Consider the following 21,851-nt stretch of genomic DNA (forward strand, 5'->3'; position numbering starts at 1 on the left):
TGGGTGATTCTGAAAGAAAGGACAGGGGTGGGCACAGAATGGAAGGAATGGGGAAAAGGAAGGAGGGAGGAGGGAAAAGACGGGGAAATGAAAGGGAAAGAAAATTGCTGTCTCCCTGTACATCCTTTCCCTCCTTTTTGCCCCTGCTACTTCTACTTAAATCCAGTTTCACTTCTGTTAAAAAATAAAAACAGACAAACAAGCAAAAAAGTTAACTACCTGAAGCTATTCATGACTTTTTCAGTTCTGTGATAAAACACTATGCCCAAAGGCAACTTCCAAAAGGAAGTTTGCATTGGCTCAGGGTTTCTGAGGTAAAGGAGTTTATAATGGCAGGGGCGGCATGGCCGTAGACAGCCAGATCAGGAAGCTGAGAGCTCAATTGTCAGCACAAAGAAAGCAGAGAGTGGCCAAAGCCTCGAGGCCCACCCCCACTGACACACTTCCTCTGGCGAGGCTCCACTCCCTGAAGGTTTCATAACTGTCCCAAATAGCTCCACTAACTAAGGTCCGAGTGTTCAAATGCCTGAGCCTATGGAAGGCTGACCTGAGCTGGGGTGGGCTTACAAGGTGACCTCTTTCAGTGCAAGCATTATGGTAGACAGGACCAGTCCTGAGCAGAAGGAGCAGATGCCAGCCGTTAGCAGACCAAATTTCTGTTGCCTTTGGTAACCCTGATGTCACCTACAGTTGATCCTCGTTTTCTTGCCCAAGAAACATACTGCTTGCCTGCTCCCCAAGACCCCAACAAACTTTCCTATCCCTGAACTGCCCCGTCCCTGTGACCAAGGCCCAGACTCTGCTGCCAGGTCTCCTGGGCCACCACCTGCCGGCAGCCTGCACAGGGGCTACCCGCATCCTCTGCTTCCAGGTTGCCTAGGATCTTGGACTTGATTTGACCCAGAAGTTGGTGCTGTTTATACCTCGTGCATCCCTTCCTTACATGGGCTTACCTCCTGGTTTCATACCCACTTGGGGATTCACAGTAGAGAATCACTGAAGTCTCAAACGATACATGTCTCATTCCCCTTTTCAGCATTTGAACCAGATCCCCTGAGATCCCAGTGGCCCACGGCCGCAGTCAGACTTCAGAAGAAAGAGACCAAAAGGTTTTCAAGATCGAAAAAGAGATTACTGGAGAGCCTGGGAGGCAAACGAGAACCCTTCCCAGCGCAGTGAAGAGAGCTATCAGATGGGCAATGCTGGGTGGAGGGGATCCTGTGCACGCTGTGAGGCAGCCTTGCTCGTCAGCTGAAAGGGATCTGGGTGGAGGTTGAGAGCTGACAGGGGTGTCTCATCTAGTCCCTCAATAACAGTCTCCAGGGTACACGGCGCACAACCTCTGAGTGACAGTGGGTCTGGGGGTATGGTAGAGTGTAGGGAGTGGTGCCTAGAAAAAAGTGTGGCTTCCAGCCTGTACTCTCTGGTGCTGGCACTTTTTGCCGGCTTAGCTGAAGACATGGAGGTTTTGCTGTCTGAGACATGGTCTCTGACCTTCTCTGACCCAGCAAGTGGATAAGGTACAAGGAGAACAGCTACCCAAGTCATAAAAGCAGCGGTCTCCCAGCAGCCAAAGCACACACACGACCTCTGCTCCAGACCCTCAGGGTCAAGGTCACCCTGCTGAGTGGTAGGGACCTCACAGACGACGCTGAGTTTGAATCTTGCCCTACTGATGCTTTGTGTGGTCCCCAGGAAATTATACAAGTGCTCAGCACATATTTCTTACTCCCAAATGATGTGTGTGTGTGTGTGTGTGTGTGTGTGTGTGTGTACACCAATGTGGAGGTCAGGGGTCAACTCCAGCTGTGATTCTCAGTTGCCATCTTCTCTTTTTGTTGTTTGAGGAAGGGTCTTCGATTGGCCTGGAGCTCCATGACTTCCCTGGTCTGGCTGGCCAGAGTCCTAGGATCCTACTGTACCTACAGTCTTTGCTTCTCCAGCACGGCGATGCCAAGCATGTGCCGCCACACCAGACATTGCTCTGTTCCGCTCTGGCGACTGGATCACGTCCTCAAGCGCACAGAGCAAGCACTTTACCGTATGTACGTGTCACACGCGTGCGGTACAGATGTCCTGAAGTCGGGTCCTCAGCAAAGGCGTTCAGCACCGAATCATCTCTCTAGCCCAAGCGCCTTGTTCTTAAGACTGAAGTGAAGTGGAGTGTCTGTGTGTCCAAGCCTCACCATTGAGGATAGCTCATGGCCTGCTCTCCTACAGATGTCCAGCCCAGGGCACCTGTCTTTTATCCCCTACAAGTAGACTTTGCCCTCAGAACACATGGGAGCCTGTCTGTCACCACTGTCTCCCATCCCTTTTATCATGAAAATTATTTTACGAATATACACAAGTTTCTTTGGTTTTGTTTGTTCGTTTGTTTTTCTTTTGCTTTGGGTTTTGCTTTGGTTTTTTGCTCTATTCTGTTTTGCGTCAGAGTTTTCCTCTGTTATGAAGTGTATTCCAGGCAGAGGGGCCCAAGCGCTCATATCTCCGAAACTTCTGAAGCTCATCCAGACTCAGGTCAACTTGGCCCGACGTCCTCTTCATCGGCAGACCCACGGTGACCTGCTCGTTTCTCTCCCAAGTTCCTGGAAGTTGCGTGGGACCCATTAATTTCTTTTTCACCAGAACTAAGTCAAGAATAGAAGTTCCTGTTGTTTGCTTTGCCGCCCTGGTGACGAGAGCATCATGAAACTGGCAAGGGCTTGCGTTTCCTTTACACAAGGCCGGTGAAATCTGGACCTTTGAAGCTGGGCCCCTCACACCTGGCTTGCTTGTTTGTATCTAGCACTGGTGAAGCATTTCCTGAGTTCCCTCAGAATGAGAAAACAGCCCTGCCCACACTGGTCCTGCATTTGCGCAGGGGCATTGACTGCCAAAACCCTTCCTTTTCCATAGTCCATGTTCAGTTTTACAACCCCACGGGGCAAGGGACTTGTAAGCTCCCTCTTTACAGTTAGGGAAACCTGAGCACTCAGAGATTGTGTGACGAGCAGAAAACAGCTGCTGGTTCGGGAAGCCAGGGTCCTGACCCCAGAGCCCAGCTCCAAACCACTGCTCATGGATGGATCATCCTTCTCACCTGGGAAAGCTGCAGCATGCCTGACCTAGGTTCTCATCTGTAAAGATGGAGATAACGGCAGCACCGTCCTAGGGGTGTCATGGAGACCGTGGGGCGACATGAACCCACCAGTGGCTCCACTCAGCTATCCGGAGCGTCCTTCACCCTGTCACTGCGGTCAGCACAGCTTGGCTTTTCAGCCGCCCCGGTCTCCTTCAGCATTGCTGGAGCCAGAGTCTATCTCCTGGTCCATGCGCTTGGTGAGGCTCCGCTCTCTGCACCCTGCCACATCCCATGGGGAAGGCCTGCCTTCGTGTAACACCGGAATCTGGAAAATGTGTCATTCCCACGCATCTGCGTTCTCTAGTCCACTCAGCTTGTTTGTATCCCGAGGACAGGACAGGGCCATTCCGTGGCTGCTTCTGGGTCTACCCAGCACTCACCCCAGCCAGCCCCCCAATTTCTCGGGGCTGGAATGGCCCCAGGGAGCTACGGGTAGCAACTGTCCAGAGCCGTGCTCGGTAAATGATACATTTTCCTTCATCGGGGCTTTGGGTGGGCCAGAGCTGGCAGGCAGCCATGATGATGGGTGATGTGTTTTCCCCTCCTTGGGAAGACAAGGGTGGAGGAAGCAGGTAACTCTCCCCACCCCCTTCCTCACATTGCTCCCCTCCACAGCTCCTGTCCCTGGAGGGAAAGGAAACATTCACTTGTCTGGGCCACTGAGCTGCACTCCTGCTGAGGCGTCCCCCTGGGGAGAAGAGAAAAGCCAGTTTGGACCTGTTCTCTAGATTCTTCTTCCCTGGTTTGGGGTGAGCATGTGTGAGCGTGCACACTTCCACACCTGGGTAGCCACTGGAACATGCCGATGCGCATATCTTGGTGGCACTTTATAAGACAGCTGATGCATCCGGAAAGCTTGCCCTGCTGAGGGGTCACCCTTGGGCAGAGATTCCTCTAACCAAGAGCAGAAATGAAGGCTCCTCGCTTTTCCTGGCCAGCCTCTCCAACAGCAGGCAAGCAAACACATAGGAAACCGCTGGCCTAAACGTCAGCACGCAAAACAGCCTCATTTGAAGTGAGGAGTTTCTATATGAGTGAGCTATAAACAAGTGCGTGGGGTCTTAGCTAGGAGACGCTTTTACTTGGATTCTGAATTTCACCCTTCCTGAAGTGGCCCCCTGTCCAGGCACCCCTTTATCCGGAGCGCCCCACCTGGCTATGGGACATGTGAAGAGATGGGAGATCACCGGCCCAGGGCATGCACATTTACTTCCCTGTTAAGTTTCAAACCTGGCATATGTCTGTGGTGCCCATTTAACATATCAAAGCAGAGCAGCATCCCTCAGTCCCTACCTGTTACAGGGCCTAGCTGCCGTACCCCACCCCCTACCCTGAACCCTCAAGCCCAGGGTCAGGGCTGCCCTTTCCCCAGAGGCTCTTCACTACATAATCCAGGCATTTTGGTTACCTGCCCCTTTGACATCTTTGGCATCCTGGATGCTGCACCCTTCTCCCTTCCCCTCCTCCTCTCCTCACATGGCCCAGCTCAGTGTCATGACCACCCTGGACTCTCCCAGATGTGTCTGCCTCTGGCTGTGCTCTCCCGAATATCTCCAATAAACTTTCTTCTCCACCGTACCTAGGAGAAGTCATATCGTTTCCCTTTCCTTTTTATTTTACCTTATTTTTTTCACCTACAAGTATCTTTGCCCAGTCGCTTTCACTTCCTGGGTTAATTCACAGAAACCGTGTCTAAATTCCTTTGACTGTAAGATAGTAGTTTGTCCTACAAAGGCCTTGGAAGCAGTTGGGGAATCTGGTGCACATTTCAGGGCTCTGCTCATTTATTGACCTTACTAATTCAGATGGCCTCCAATTTTACAGTGATTTTAACTATCTCTCAACGTCTCCCTGGCTGGACAGGTAGGGAGAAGGGCACAATGAGTCTTGATCTCTTCCCAGGTGAGCAACATAAACTATGCAAATGGCTTTTCCATCCCTGGAGAAACGAGGTTGAAGCTCATGATGTCAAAGTTTTCCATGTGTGGTCACATGGCTCTGGTGCTGCTCAGCTGTGGCGAGGCATAGCAGCGTGGCTCAAGGGTGTGAGGGGCTGAGCTGCTCACTTCATGGCATCCTAGAGGGATTTGAGGGGATGGGGGGGCATAGGCACAGGGACAAGTTAGCTCTTAACAGCACATTCCCAGTGTCCCACTTCCTCCAACCAGGCTCTATCTCCTAAGTCTCCACACCTCAAAATCAGCCTGGCCAGGTGGGGACCAAGACTTAACATGTGTCTGTGGGAGACATTTCATGTTTAAACCCAATATGCTACTATTCCATGTTTCCAGGCTACGGAACCCTAAGCTATGGTTCCTAGTCAACCAGATGATCACAGGATACCATGCTGCCAGAGTTTACTTGGGAACAAATGCTTGATGAATTACAAGAGACTTGGGAGTTTATGATAACATAGACCATAGGAAGTGATTTTTTTTTCCAAGTCATGGGCTAATGTAGGCATTTTTGTATTCACTTAAGGCAGGATGGGCTACATTTATAAGCTGTGTGCCACCAATTCAATCCACCCTGTCAAAAGACATGCACTCAACATGCTCACACTTAACAGACCCACAGAATGGTTCTCTGGAGAAACAAACAATGGGGTTTTTTTTTTTGAGGGGGTCAGGGAGATGGTTGCATGTGGAGGTGGACCTGGCTTGGAACTCACTGTGTAGATCAGACAAACCTTGAGCTCGGAGATCTGTCTGCCTCTTCTTTCTGAGCGCTGGAATGAAAGCTGTGTGTCACCACTCCTGATAACGAATAGGTCTTGAAGCAGAGTGTGGTGGCACATGCCTGCAACCCCAGCACTCTGGGAGGCAGAGGGAGGCAGAGTGCTGTGAGTTCGAGGCCAGCCTAGTCTACAAAGCGAGTCCAGAACAGCCAAGGCTACACAGGAAAGCCCTGTCTCAAAAACAAACAAAAAACCAAACCAAACAAACAAACAAACCAAATTGGTCTTTCTCCACATCAGCCAAGGGACAGTGAGCACTTGCCTTGACTTACTTAGCTCGAGGACTGAACAAATTTGATAGGACAGAGAGGAGCAAGAATGGGTTGTTGTTGGTAACAACCATCAGATCAAGATGACACTATACTTACAAACTTTTATTTAAATCATTTTTGAGATTATAACATAATTACATTATTTCCCCTGTCTCTCTCGGAGTAAAGAGGGAGTTTAAGCCCTCTGACATACCTCTCTCTGCCCTCTTTCAAATCTGTGGCTTCTCTATTCATTAATTGTTGTTACATACGAACATACAGACTCCTAAGTACATCATTACAACTCAGTCTGTAGCACAGTGCTTGCATGGCTGTTCTCACAGCTGACCACTTGGTACTGGATAACCAACTGGTGTGCTCTTCCCAGCTCAGCATTCTTTAATTACTGTAGTTATTTTGTGTAGGGTCAAGGCCTCCTGGGATCCCCTGTTCATGTCGTTGTCCTTGTTCAGCTCATGTTTAGGCAGTCACGTTGGTGAGACTTTCTGGGTGCATCTTTTGAAATTCCTGTCCTGAATCGGTGCAAATGGAGCAGCAAATGGAGCTGCCTCCTGCCCGTTTAGGGACCCTCCCTCATCCTTCGGGGCTTACTGGACCATTACTTTCTTCAAGTTTACTTCATTTACTTATACAGTTAAGCTCATGATGGTGGTGATTTAAAGCATGTTGAGAGTAACATGCGTGCAGCTTGATTTGGGTCTGCAATAAGGATGGCTGTTCCATGTTTTGGCGAAGGTTCGGTTAGGCCTGGCAAGGGGGCATGTGCTTACCATGTTACACATCAGCCCTGACCCTCGTGAGGGACGCTCTCCAGCACATGCTCAGTGTCCACCATGCTTGTCCGGACAGAACCTTACAGGGATTGCTGTTGTAGAAGGCGGGGTGGAGAAATCCTGAGACACGTGTGAGCTGAGCTTAGTCGCAAGGCTGACCAGTTTGAAGGAAGCTAAAGGAAGAACCTTCGTTACTGAAATTCACCACATCTGTTCCTAGGGGAAGGGAGACAAGAACAGGTTACAGATGCCTGGAATCCATGCTGTACATGATTTTTCTTTTTCCAGAATAGAATGTATGCTGTGAGTGGCTGTTTCTGTGTGATAAGCATTTTATTGAAGTACTACATGCAGAGAAAAGTTCCCAAGGTCCAAGTAGGTGGTGGGGCACAGTGACCAGGGACGGTCCTCAGAAGGTACCCACTTCCAAGTCCAGAGACGGACAATGGTGGACGGTTGTCTTCCTGGCTCCGGCAGGGCCTCCCGTTCATTCCCAAGTTGACTCTCACACCTCCACAAGGACTTCTGTCCTTACTTGTCCAGTTCTAGACAGAGTTCTGACTTTTTATCCCCCGCTTATCTAGATGTTTAAATTATTCATGCTTTTTATTTAGTTCCTGGTGATTGAACCCAGGACGTCACACCTGTGAGGCAAGTCCAGCTCCAACCTTGTTCACATTTTGAAATAAAGACTGACAACTGTGAGGCACATATGGGCCTGGGAACGTTCCTGAGTCAGACACTGACATCTGTGTGGCCACGTCCCTGTGTATATAAACAGTTTGGCTAAACATAACAGTATGAGGCACTCATGGTGTCCCCTACAGTGACATCATAGAGCTTTGTCACCGTGGCTAAGGTGGAGGACTTCCGGGCTGGCATGCTGTCACGCTGGAACACCTGCAGACGCTGGAGTCCCGGCACCATCTCTTCTTCTCCAGGCCAAGGAAGTACTTCTTCCTGTTCCTCATTGTCAAATGTTCCACTTTTGGCTAATTCTACATTTCCAACAGCAAGAAAAGGGAGGGATGTGTTATTTATAGCCCACCATGAGCCTGCTGAATCATGAGACAATGGGCCTGTTTCTTTGTGTCCCTAATGGCCTGTGACTAACTCACTTGTGACATCAAGTCACACGGTGTGCCCTCCATGAACACCGGCTTCCACACGGCAAGGAGCTGAAGACAGTCAGCCGCCCACAAGGGACGGAATCTCGCCAGCACCCGCAGTGGCTTCAGTCTCCAGAGGACACTTGGGAAGGCTCACAGGGCAGACTCTCAGGTCCTTTTGAGCGAGCTTTCTGCCATGGATGGCGTAAGATGATTTGTCAAGATTTTCCCTCTATGTCTCTCTGGGAGGAGATAGCGTTAATTGGCTCCCACTCCTTGCCCTCACAGCATGCCCACAGCCTGTCTGCATTTCCTGGTGCATGCCGGGCCCTGCTGGAAGCTGCTCACCTCCCCACTTGCAGACCCCAGAGGATGGGTGGCCACGCAAACTCTAACAAGAGTGTACACACAAGGACCTCCCAGGATGTCACACACAAGTAGCGAGAAGGCTTCAGCAGGAACAGAGAGGCTACACTGTGAGGTGCCAGGATATGGCGCGTGAAGGGCGTGTCCACCCAGCGGCATGGGAGTCGGCTCCCAGCGGCCGCCGTTGAGCCCCAGCTCAGCACACAGGGCACCACCACACAGCACAGTCCTCCCACCCAGAGCGAAACAATCTCTCCGTGTCCGTGGGAACACAGCTTAGACGGCGGGCAGGAGCAGAAATCCACCGTGTGCACACGCGTGAGCCTTCTGACCCGGCTCAGGGTCGAGCCACTCATTTGCTGCTTCCCTCTGAGCTGCGGATGGTGAGGGAATGTCTGTAGCTCTGGCAATCTTAAAACAAGGTCCTGATAGGAGCAGACCGTGCAGGGTGCTTCCGCTAGCGGCAGTCATTGACTCTTAAAATCCGGGCAAAACCACCTTAGGGAAACGCACTTGACCTTGTGGGATGAAATTCCTCAATATATAACAGGAGTGTTTTGTTTTGTTTTTTAACAGACCCGTCCTTAATTTTCTGCATCGAAGGTGAGCAAGCTACCCACCTACTGGCGACCCTGCACTCTCCAACATTCCCCTTGGAATGGCAGCGCTGTGGAAGCTTTTCCACCTGTGCTCTGTGTGCCTTGGACCCGGGACTTTGGGGTGTATCAGGCATTCCTGTGTTTGAGCTGATCATGGTCTGGAGGTGCCTGGCTTCTTCCCCACTGAGACACCGCTGCCCGGGATGGAGGTGCAGTGGGGAAGCTTTCCAAGAACAGGCTGCAGGAGGCGTGGGAGAAGGCTGTTCGCACAGCTCTATTAAGACATCTAAAATGAACAGGTCCCCTTAGCAGGGCCGGAGAGATGGCTTAGTGGGTTAGGCTGCTACACAAGCATAAAGACCAAGGTCGGACCCGAGCGCCCACACAAAAGCCAGGCACGGCAGTCTGAGTGTGTAACTTTAGTCTGGGGAAGTGGAGACAGATGGACTCCAGGGGCCCGCTGTCCAAACAGTCTAGGCCAATCTGTAATCTCTCTCCTCAGTGAGAGACCCTGTCTTAAAAATCAGGATAGATCATTGAGGAAGACACTTGATATCAATCTCTGGCGAGCCCCTGTGGCCTTGATAGAGGGTCGTGTCAACGGCAGCACCTCTAACTAATGTGACCTCTGCAGTATGGCTGCTGTGTGTACACCAATCCTCATCTAGATTCTCAATTTCCCAAAAAAAGTTCCACAAGAGAGTCCCCAAATCTAGCCAAGGGCCAGGTAGGGTGAGTAACCAGCATTTCCTTATCCAGGGTCAGGGGTCATTTATAAACAACCTGTCTCGATGTGTGAATTTCTTTGGAAAAAAAAAAAAAAAAAAAAAAAAACCAGATCTTAAAAGTTCCAGCTGTCTGAACATTTTCTACTTAAAAACAAACAAACAAAAGATGAATTGGACAGGAACGTCGTGGTACATGACTCACGATAAACAAACGCCAAACACATGTTATCATAATTAGACTGCACAGGTCAGGAGACGTGCAGATCTGAAAAAGAATTGTCCAGAGAGGACCAAACGAAGGCTGTCAGAACACAACTGCGGAGGCTCATCTTACACGCTGTCGTTTGTAGACCTTGATCAGCCACGTGAGCTGGGATCCATCTCGTAGATGTAAGACTGGCTGTCAGCCTGACCGGACGGAGAGACACCGAGAAGATCAGGAAAGCTCAGCCCTGGGCCTGCCCAGGTGGGAGTTTCCACCCATCACTAGATGCCCAGGCTCTGACCTGGTGATGGAGTGAAGGACTGAAAACAGGTGGAACTGCAGAAAGTGGAGGCTGGTTGGAGGAAGGAGTCACTGAGGGCTCCCTTTGTTCCTGGTTGCCCTGGCGCTGGACGCTTCCTTCACCACGACGCTTTACCTCCCATAAGGCCAGAACGGATGGAGACAAGGACTTTGGAACAAAATCCCTCAAACTGTGAGTGAAAGTAAATCCTCTTTGGACCGAGTTCGTCAGTCGTTTGTCACGCAACTGTGAATCGAACCGACACAGAAACCTTCAAGTTCCCATCAGTCACATTCTACCGGGCGCTAGTTAATGAAGGTGGCCTAGCCACGGTTCACTTTTCTTTTCAGAAAAGTTAGACTCCGCCTCTGCCATCATCCCGAATGACCACAATCACAATCCAGCTCTCTGATAGGAGACAGCTCCGGGAACCTCACCAGCACTATTCAGCAAGCGTCCGTCTGTTCCAGTGCAGCGTGCCAAACATCCTGTTAGTAATGTCCTAGCCGAGACGAGGCCCTGCGTCTAGGGTTAGGTAAAGATGTTTCAGCTGATGCTAGGCCACCGATCACGGTGGCCTCAGACACCATGCGGGAGCTAAAGCATACCTGTTGTATAGTGAGGGACATCCTGACCTTCATGTTGTCACAGTACAGCTCACTGCTTGCATGTCTTGGCATAGACATAAAGGAGCCTGTGTGTCCCGTCACGGGGTTGTGCAGCACGGGTGGTTACGTACAGCTCACAGCCTGTGTCCTGGGACTACGAGGCTCCTGGTTACGCATTTTCCGCACTGTGGTTCTGACGGCTGTTTGGAGCACAGGCCTGCTCTGAAATGGTGGGCACGGCAGCTGCATGTGCCTCCTGCTCAGCGTCTCTCCCAGCGGCATCAGAGTGACCCACCCCAGTACGTGCTAGGACGGCTGTACAGTGATGAAATTACCCAGCGGGGTGTACGTCTTCGGCACTGCGCACAACTGTAAGGGGGGGCTATGGGAGTCGTGACCCGTTCGACATTTCAGCTGGACTAGGGGTGACCAGATAGCTGCTAGGACGTTTCTCCAGGTGTGCCAGCGACAGTGTGTCAGGAAGAGATACGCCCTTGAAGCAGTGGACAGAGTAAGCGGTACCTGTCCTCACATGTGGGAGAGCATTATCTAGATCACTAAGGGCTTGTTCATAACAAAGATATGGAGCGAGCACACATCTGCTCCGTTTTAATGGGACCTCCATCTCCCGTGTCTGTGGTCTGTCCAGCATGGCTCTGGGGCTCTTGGGTTTGGATGAACCTCCAGGACCAGATTTTGCAGGTAAATGGCAAGAACATGGCAGTCTCATGAGAAGTCTCTTTCTACATGTCTGCCTCTCCCACTGGCTCCATTTGTCTGAGGAATCTTCACAAATCCCGTAAGCAAATATTCTGTTTCATGAAGCTGCCAGAAGACAGTTTGAAATAGACGGGAGAATTCCTTTATATAGGCTGTTTTCTGAATGACAATGGACCATGACAGGCCCATATATGTGGATGCTTGGTGGCCGCTTGGTGGAACTGTTTGAGAAGGATTGGGCGGCGTGACCTTGTTGGAGGAGGCATGTCGTTGGGAGTAGGCTTTGAGGTTTCAAAGGCCCATGCTCTTCCCAGTGTGCTCTCTCTGTCTCCTGTTTATAGAGAAGGGTGTCAGCTCCTAGATACTATTCCAGCGCCACACCTGCCTGCCCGTTGCCTTCTTCACCACCATGCTGGCCATGGACTCACTCTCTTGAATTGCGAGCCCCAAATTAAATGCTTTTTTTTTTTTTAAATAAGTTGCCTTGGTCATGGTGTTTTGTCACAGCAACAGAAAAGTAACGAAGTCACAAGGTAACCTGAGTATTGTCTCTAAGACAGAAGCCCATGGTGGCATCACTGAGAACTAATAAAACGTGAGACCTGGGAGTGGCTCAGTGATCAACAGTACTTGCTGCTTTTCCGTGGCACTAAAATTTGATCTGGCAGCTCACACATACCTGTAACTCTGGCTCCTGGAGATTCAATGTCTTCTTCTGGCCTCCCGTCTTCCATCCTGTCTCTTTTATACACACTGTTCCCTCTGCCTTCCTTTGGCAGGACCACCCTGTCTATATGTGATACTTTCCATCACACAGGCCTCAGACGTGGCGGAGAAACTTGTTGAGGTGTGAGGGAAAAGACTGGTGCCACTTGCGAACAAAAGCTGCCAAGAGCCACCCTGTGGTTGTAGCATTGCTTTTCCTTTGCCCTGCATAAGCTGTGGTCCCAAGAGAAGTACTCAAATGGAGAAACCTCAGTGCAAATCCACAGTCAACCCACAGGCCAGCTTCAGCAGCTGAAACAAAGAAAAGCCAGAAAGAGTTGGGGTGATTTCCCCATAATGTAACATTCTATGCACAGTGATCTATGTGTGTTTGGTGGGAGGGGCAGTGAGAGTGAGGAGTTGTTTGTAGCTAAAGTCTTTCCATTCTGGCTGGCTCTAAGCAGCAAAAGAGTGAGTCTGTACAGAGGCTATGTGAGCAGGAAGCAATCTGTGCAGAGTGACCTGGATCCTGAGCTGTTGGTAGCACATAGTAGGTTCTGCCTGCCAACACTTTCCTGTCATGGCATGCCTCACAGGGAAGGGACCTGGGACTTGCTGCTGTGAGGTTCCTAAGAGGGAAACCCCACAGTCCTGAATGCCTATTATTAATCAGCAAAAATGAGTGGACACAAGTGCAGGAATATATAATTTCAATTAAGTTTTAAAAAGGCAAAGCAGAAAAATAGCAAATATATAATGTGTACAAGAACTTATAGAAAAATACAACAAAATGAACAGTCAGTTCAGCCAAAAGGAAATGTTTATGACCTGTAATACAAAAAGATATCCAACCCTTCTTCTACAAACGGAAAAATGTAAATTAAAACCACAGGTGATTGGTAAAGGTTCAAAGCCTTGACTGTGTGCTGCACGTTGAGGTGAGGGAATTGGGCTCTCTCTCTCTCTCTGACAATTCTAATGAGTATGAATGGTTGTCATGGCTATGAGTGGTCATCCAGAAAGATCTAGAAGAATATTAACTTTGTAAGTAAGTATTTGCAAATCCACTTCAGGACTTTTTACCATCCATCTGTTCAGTGAGTGCAGGTTTAGTTGAAGCATCACTTGTTCCGGCAGAAGACTGAGAAGACCGTAAGCTTATGTAGAAGTAGGAGACCAGGTCAGTCTTGACTATAATCACTGAGGGGGTTTGACAGGGCTTGAGATGGAGGGGGTCACGTGATAATAAAAGGTAAACCAAGATAGGATGCTGCCTGAAGAGGAGGGAGTGATGTGTAGACATGTGACCACGGCCAGGGTGCAAGACTTCCTGAGAACCTGGCTGGCGCACTTACATGTGGAGAACGCAGCCCCTACAAGGACAAAGAAGCTGTACACTTTAACACTCTGAAACTTTATTTTTATTGTGTGCATATGAGTGTCAGTGGGCACATATTTATGCGATCCACATGTATGCAGTTCCCAAAGAGGCCAGAAGAGGGCATCAGATCCCCTGGAACTGGAGTTACAGGAAGCCATCCACTACCATGGGGGTGCTGTGAACTAAGACTGGGCCCTCTGGAAGAGTAGCCAATCACTGAGCAATCTTTCCAGGCCCCACTTTTATACTTTCAAAAAAGTATTAGCTAGTCAAATATGTAAATAAATAAGCTAAGCTATGAAACTTCAAATTTTGTAATGGTAGGTTGAAGAACAAGTCCATGATATTTCTCTCAGCCAATTTAACCTCATTCATAGGACAACAGAATTGCATTCGTTTCAAGACTTAGCTCTTCATTATAAGAGCCCAAATAACATGAATGAACGATTTCTCACTAACAGTTGAAATAACCAGAAAGTAGCTGCAGGTCTGTGCCTGGAGGAATAAAAACATCAAGAACAGTGCTATTTATTATTTATTTAAGTTTAAATGCTCCCGTGTTACCAGGTCTCAAAAACAAACAAACAAACAAACAAGGATAAAACAGCAGGTGGGGGCCTGTAAAGATATTTCATTTATACACTGTTTACCCAACATGTACGAGGCCCTTGGGCTGACCACCGGCCCACTAAAAAAGAAAAAAAGAAAGAAGGAAACAAAGAAAACCAAAACCAAAGTGTTGTAGTAATTTAAAAATAAAAGGTGTTGGGCTAGACAATGTTTATTATTAGCCCTAAGATTATTACAGCGGTGTTATCTAACCTGCTGACACAAATAATAAGACCAGACACCCGTTAGATCCATAGTTGCCTTTTTTACCTTGGGCCAGGCAGATATTTCACTTACACTCTCTCAGTATCCTCACCATCCATCTCCCGGCCCCTATTCAATGCCATCCACATTAATCCTCCTCAACTGGACTCCCTTTCATCCATAATCCCGTGGTACTGGTTTATATTCTTTATCTGGGCCTTTCACACCATTACTGGAGTCCTTCCTTGGCCCCCGTGGTGTTTTCTCCAGGCTAACCCATCCTGGCAGCCTCCCTCTTCCTGTCTTTCTGTCCTTCTGTCCTTCCAGTGATTCCTCTGGAACCTTAGCCACGCCCTGCCCAGGTATAGGCTGTCTAATTAGCCAATCAGGTATAATGACGTAGGCATGTTTACACAGAGGGCCAGTAATTAGCATCAGACCAACCTCCAACACAAAAGAAAGACCAAAAGAAGTGCGAAGGAGGCTTCTCTTAAAAACACCCTTTTACACTTACTGCTTTATGAAACGTGCGTCCATGCCCGTGTGGAGATCAGGGAACAGCTTGCAGGAGGCGGTTCTCTCTTTACAGCGTGCGGGTCCTAGGATTCAAACTCAGGCTGGGCAGCAATCAGGCTTTACCTGCCGAATCATCACTAGCCCGAAGGAAAGCAACTCAGGTCAATGATGGCGTCTCTCACCACATCTGTGCTATTACTGTGGGCGCTGGATATGGAAACTGACCTGTGCAACACCAGTGATAGCTCAGACAATTTACAGTAACATAAACCCAGGCGAAGGCTGCTCACCTTTTCCGGTCCTGCTCTGGACGGAGGAGGAGCGTCTGGGGCTTCCAAGTCCCTTCAGCCCCAGTTCTGAATACACCCCTCCCCTCAGCATCCGCCCTTCCTCTCTCCATTCCCGCTTCCGTGTAGTCTTCACGCCAAGGATTTTACCGTCATTCGTTCGCAGTAAACAGAGGTTGGATGGTGTCGAATGATTCTCTCTACGTCAGCTGGTATGATGGCGTGCCATCTCTTCTTTAATCAAGGTTATAATGATTGAATACTCTTCAAAGTTGGAGCCAGTCTTATAAGTCTGGAACAAATTCTGCCTGGTCCTGGTGTACAACTTCTTTTACTTGTTGCCAGTCTTTTTTGATGATTTCTGCATCAGTTTTTATGACAGATGTTGGGCTATGGGTTCCCCCCCCCTCCTGTTCTGTGTCAGGTTTTGCTGCGAAAGTAACACACGCCTCATAAAATGAGCAGGGAAAATCTGTCTTTTTATGTCTGGAAGAGACGGTGTAACATGGTGAAAATTCTTATTTAAGCATCAGGGTACAGCAATAGTTTCTTTTGTTGTGGGACTTTTAAATGGTAAGGTTAGTTTCAAGGGCACAAGATAGTGTAGGAATCCATTTCATTCTGCTTGGGTTTCATTAGTTTTGCTTTTGGAAGTGGCATGGCTCTCCCAAGTTGTCTAGCCCATAAGCAAGAAGCTGCTAATGGACTTCCTTGTTTTTTGTTTAAAGGTGTAGGAACTAGGTGTGCTTCTTGCTTAGTGACAGTATAGGTGACTTGTGTCTATTAATTCTTCTGCTTTCAGAGCCTTTGAAAAACATTTTTTTCTTGGTGCTGGAGATGTGGCTTAGCCATAAAGAGCACTTTCTGCCTTTGTAACAGGCCCAAGCTCCATTCTCAGCTCCCACCCAGGCTCTTCACAACCACTTGTAATTCCAGCTCCAGGGGATCTGACATCTTCCTCTAGCCTCCTCAGGCTCCTGCGTGCCCGTGGCGCACATAAAGCCGTGTTGGTGCACACACAGACACATAGATTAAGAAAACTAAATAAAAATCTAAAAATATCTCTGTCTATAAAGTAAGATAGTATTATTTCCCAATTGCAGCTGTGACAAATTAATAAAAATCCAGTGTCTGGGAACAGCACAGATTTATTACCTAGCAATGTGGAGGTCAGAAGTTCAAAACGAGGTTTGCCAGCTGAAGTAGAGACTCTGGGGAGAATCTGTTTCTGGCCTGTCCTGGCTTCCGGAAGCTGCCATGGATTGTGTGGGCTGATGGCATAGTCTTCAAAGCCCGTGGAAACTGCTTGAAGCTTGCAACACTCTCCCTGTTGACGCCTCTGCTTCTCGCTTCTCAGGTCCACACCTCAGGATGCTGCGATTGCCGCCCCCCCTCAGATGAGTCCAGGCAGTCTCCTTGCACACAGGCAGCTGAAAACCAGCCTCAGTGCCACCTGCAATCCTACTTTCTCCTAGCCCTGCCATATACTGCATCTAGAGGCTTAGGATTAGGACATGGACTTTTGGTCGGTCTCAATTCTGTGCCTCAGTGCTGCCATGGACTGACTCCCTGTGTTCAGGCTTCTCTGTCCTCCTCATTGCCCTCTGCCTCCAGATTCTATGCAAATTTTCAGCCTGTTTGGCAGGCAGGTCCTGACTATCCACATACATGCTATTGCTCTCTCAAGTCTTTTGTGTCTCCCGGGAGGATCTTTGTTCTTACAGAATTCACCGCAGAACTCAAACTTACCATGTGCAAATATTCTTTATGGTCTTGCCAAATAGTCCTCATTTAAAACTCAGAATATATATATATATATATATATATATATATATATATATATATATATATATATATATGAAGTCTAAGCTAAAAATTTTAACACTACCTTCACCTGATCTTAGCTCTAGCCTCCCATAGTTCCTTTCTAGATCCAGACCACCATCTAATCCAATCAATTCCCCACCCCAATGCCCAGGCCCCTCTCTTCATTTTCTCTGGCATGTCAGGCCTTCATCACCTGGTGCGCAGATACCTTGACAGCCTCCAGAGCTCTTCCTGTTAATCCAGCCTATGCTCATAAATGACCAACACCCCCAGCCTGCACACTGGCTGAGAGGTGGGTACGGGCTCACCACCCTCTCTGAAGCTAGTGCTCACCTGGGGTTCACCTTTCTGAGGACAAGCTCTATCCAGGCTTTCTCACACAAGTTTGAGGGATGCAAGAAGCATCCCCCACACATACTTTGGTCCAGCTGGCTATGAATCCTGGCGTCCATATGTTTATGACCATGCTTTTCTCCTGGCAGAAAACTGAAGGAAGAGATGTTTAGAGATCTGTGTGTATCCTGAGTGGCACAGGGTCCCTGTAGACGTCAGGGTGTGGTTGTCCATTATGGAGCTATGCATTCCGGAAGTTTCAGGCTTTTTGGAGTTTCTGCTGAGGCTTCAAGTCTCGTGACTGATGGCCACTGTGGCTCCTCCTTTGTTCTCTAGCTCTTGGTCCTTCTGGTCTAGCCAGGCCCCTGATATCTGCCTGATACTATAGTGTACTGGCCCTGCCCTCCATCTGTCAGACAAAGGATCACATGTCCACATGAGCTATCTGGTCACCACAAAGCATGGAGTGTGGTCCCAAGGGCCTTAAAAAAGCATGACACCCCATCACTCAGAAACTCTGAGGCTGCTCCCCAAAGATTGGCCACAAAAGCCAGCCAGATTTATCACATACCTGGTTCACGGTCCTCCTTGGCTACCTTGCTTTAGAATTAAAAATGTCAACTACTGAGTAGGAATGTCAGGGTCTTCAGGAGAAGCAGCCAGCCTGTTGAAAGCTGGCCTTTCCGAAGAAGGCAAGACTTAATGCTCCATCTGACACAGGGGACACCAATGAGCTCCTGTTTAATCAGCTCTTGACTGGTTGATGGAAGGATATAAAATAAATGAGAGAGGCTGGGGAGTCAGTGAAGCGATGGTTGCCTGGCCGTCATGAGGGTCTACAGCCTTCGGTACCTGCTTCAAAGGCAGGCATTGCAGGATGTGGCTCTAACCCCCGTGCTAGGGGCATGGAGGCAGGAGGATTCCTGCTGCTTCCTGGCCAGCCAGGCTAGCTAGATGGATGAGTTCTAAGTTCATAAAATGAGGTGGGAAGCAACGGAGGAAAATAGCAAAAGTCAACCTGTGCCCTCTGGGTGAGCCTGAGAACATACATACACACACACACACACACACACACACACACACACACACACACACACTTTGAGAAAGTAAGAAAATATAGGTCTATCTATCTCTTGAAAAGTAAACATTTCAATTAAGAGTTTCTTGTTCTGGATTCTATATTTAACTTAGACTATAAGGGGGTGTTTGTTTTGATTTGGAGACGATGTCTCACTGTGTAGCCCAGGCTAGCCTCAAACTTGCAGCAGTTTGCCTACCATAGCCTCCCAAGTGGCTGGGTAATAGTCCTGTAGTCATCAATGAAGGTAACATAATCAATGTTAGGGAGTAATGTCGTTATAAATCGTTCAGATGACTCATGAAAGGAACATCGCCAAGTACTCAGGCTTCAAGGATAACTAAGCTACTGTTTCACTTTCTTCCTTCTGTTTCCTCAGTCAGGGACAGGCCCCCTTACACAGTTATTCTAGGCCCTTGTATAGAATAGCAGCATCGCTATGGAACCCGTGGGATGTAAAGGAAGGCGTGTCTCCCGTTAACATGACTTCAGAATTACAGAAAGCTAGGTTGGGAGGAGCAGAACAGTGGAAGATTCTTCTTTTGGGAAGAACTCGAGATACTAAGCTGAGTCACACCGGGAGGTCTGTCACTCAGGGCAGTGTGGAAGTACACGAGGTTAGTGGCTCCTGCCTTCAGGTAGTTTTGTTGTTGTTCTTAAAGCAAATATTTGTTCCCGTATGATTAATAGTTCAAAGAAAGTAATCGTACTTTTTAACAGAGAATTGAAGAGACTTCCTTACAATAAAGACCAGTGAGGTCACTCACTGATATAGAACACAGAGAGTTAAGATATCACACACACACACACACACACACACACACACACACACACACACACGTGGCACTGCAGGAAGCCAGCCTTGTGGGTGGACAGCAATGTATGACACAGGACAGGAGCTTCTCACTTAAACTGCCGCCTCAGCCTGTGTGTGTCCTTCTGGGGGTGGGGGGTGAGAGAGACAGAGAGAGAGAAAGAAACTCGATGCCAGGATATCAAAAAGGGAACTGATTTGTGCAAATGATTGCAACTACTTTATAATTAAACATCTAGGGGCTTGTATATGTGAAACCAGTATCTATGTACAGAACAGAGGTTTAATTACATCCTGGATTAAAAGAAATTTTGACCCGAGATTGAAAACAGATGTTTCGTTACTTCACGTCCCAATGGTCGCTTTGTGAGCCCGTGGCACTGGAGTCTCTGCCTTCGAGACGTCTCCTCTACCACATTGTTTTTGCCAAATACTCATTAAAGAAGAAATACAAAGGACTCCACTGTGGGTTTTCTGAATCTAGCAATCAATGGGATTAGCAACCTTTGATTGAAAATGTTTCTCGGGATTTTTCTCCTGTGATGTCTCTGCTCGGAAAGGAAACTGCCGATGTAAATCACTGAGTTAAGTCTAGTTCTTCCTGTTTGTGCAAATCCAGAACCCCGACTCAAGCCTGCGGTTTGCCTCATTTCTGCCTCTTTGTTTTCACTTTATTTACTTATTTGTTATTACTTTCAATTATGTATTTTTTATTTGTTGCTCACACATGAGCAGACCAGAGTATGAACTAAAGTGCGTTGGGCTTCTCCTTTACCTCCGTTGGGAACATGAGCCCACACAACAACATCCTTGAATGGAAAAGCAATCCTTATTTTGAGGGTGTTGAGTTGATTGATACAAAAGATAAGCAATTTGAATTTTCCCACCTTGGTGATGCTTGGCTTTTTCCTCGGAGACGGTGGGAGGGGCACAGAGTTAGCACGCCTCTGTTTACCGAGCCTCAGGTTGATACCCTGCTCTGGTGATGGAGCAACTGTGGACTTTAACAGAAGCACCACCGAGCTCTAGAGCAGAAAGGAAAGTGAATCTCAAACAAACTGTTTCAAATAAGTAATTACAATTGTGTATATATAAAAAGTACACTAATTGAAAAGAAATCATGCAATTGAGGAAGAAATAATGCATGGACCTTCAGAGGTTACAGAGACCTCTGTAGTGGCTTCCAGGTGGCTACAGGAGTCGGGACACAGCCGGAGAGGAGAGCAGGAGTCAGTTCTGAGATCGCAGCTGTGTTCCGGGCTGTGCACAGTGGGACACGATTGAAAAATGCTCAGATTCAAAAACAACGAGTTTGGGAAGCACACCCATGTACAAGACAGTCCACTGTGCTGGGCAGTTTTGTCACCTTGAACAGCCTGGGGACAGTCTCAGGTTAGCTTGCAGTTGTGCCTGTATTTTTTTTTTTTTTTTAGTAGCATCTCATTGGGTAGCCCTGGCTGGCCTGGAACTCACAAAGATCTGCCTCCCAGTGCCTCTTGAGTGCTAGGATTAAACACACCAGCTGGTTGTGGTGGCACAGGCCTGTAATCCCAGCACTCCGGAGGCAGAGGCAGGTGGATGTCTGTGAGTTCCAGGCCAGCCTGGTCTACAAAGTGAGTTCAGGACAGCCAAGGCTACACAGAGAAACCTTGTCTCGAAAAACCAAAGCAAAGCAAAATCAAAACAAAAGGTTGCAGCACTATGCCCAAAGCCTGTTGTGATTTTTGTTCTTGTTGTTGTTTTTGTTTTTTATTATGAGGTTGGGAGAGACCCGCCTTGAATATGGGCAGCAGCGCGCCTCTCAGGAATGAGGTCTCCAGAAGGCAGGAAGGTGAGGGCGGGGCTCAAGAGAAGCAGGGGAAACAGGGCCTTTGGAATTGATGGAGTGAGGGAGAAGCCCGGAGGCATCCCGTGCTCTCTCTCCTGTAGTTACCGTCCATCCTGCTCAGGTGGAGCACGCTCGTGGAGTGGGCCTGATGCCCTGGAGCGGAAGTGCAGCCTGGCGGCACGCAGCCGCCATCACAGTGAAGAGAGAAGCCACGTGAGTTACTGGATCACTTAGAGATGGAGTGGGGATGAGAAAGGACGGTTGGCTAGTGGACATGTGGACTCCGTTTGGGGCTGAAGCAGAGCCACGTGAGCGCCTAAAGCCTGAACAAAGCAGATCCTGAAACAGCCAAAAGCAAGGCGGTGAGCCAGCCAGCATGCTGAAGGTAGCAGAGACGGCTCCCAAGCAAGGTTTGGCTTGTGGACATTCACAGCACTGTCTTGGGTTCCAGAAAAAGATAAAGAATGAGCATAGCGGTCGGAACCTCAGGGGAGACAGTGGAGAACAAACATTAGCTCAGAAGTGCAGCAGTTGGCGGTGAGTGTGCATGCGTGCGTGAGTGTGTGTGTGACTGTGTGGATGTCTGTGTGTGTGTGTTTGCGTGAGCAAAGGGACAGGGATTGCGGAGACAGCACAGGACTGGACAGGATTGCTCCAGAGCCAGGAAATTGTTACTGGAAACACACACACACACACACACACACACACACACACACACACACACACA

Source organism: Psammomys obesus, unplaced genomic scaffold (genome assembly GCF_907164565.1).
Source record: "Psammomys obesus unplaced genomic scaffold, mPsaObe1.curated_primary_1811, whole genome shotgun sequence".
NCBI classification, from domain to species: domain Eukaryota; kingdom Metazoa; phylum Chordata; class Mammalia; order Rodentia; family Muridae; genus Psammomys; species Psammomys obesus.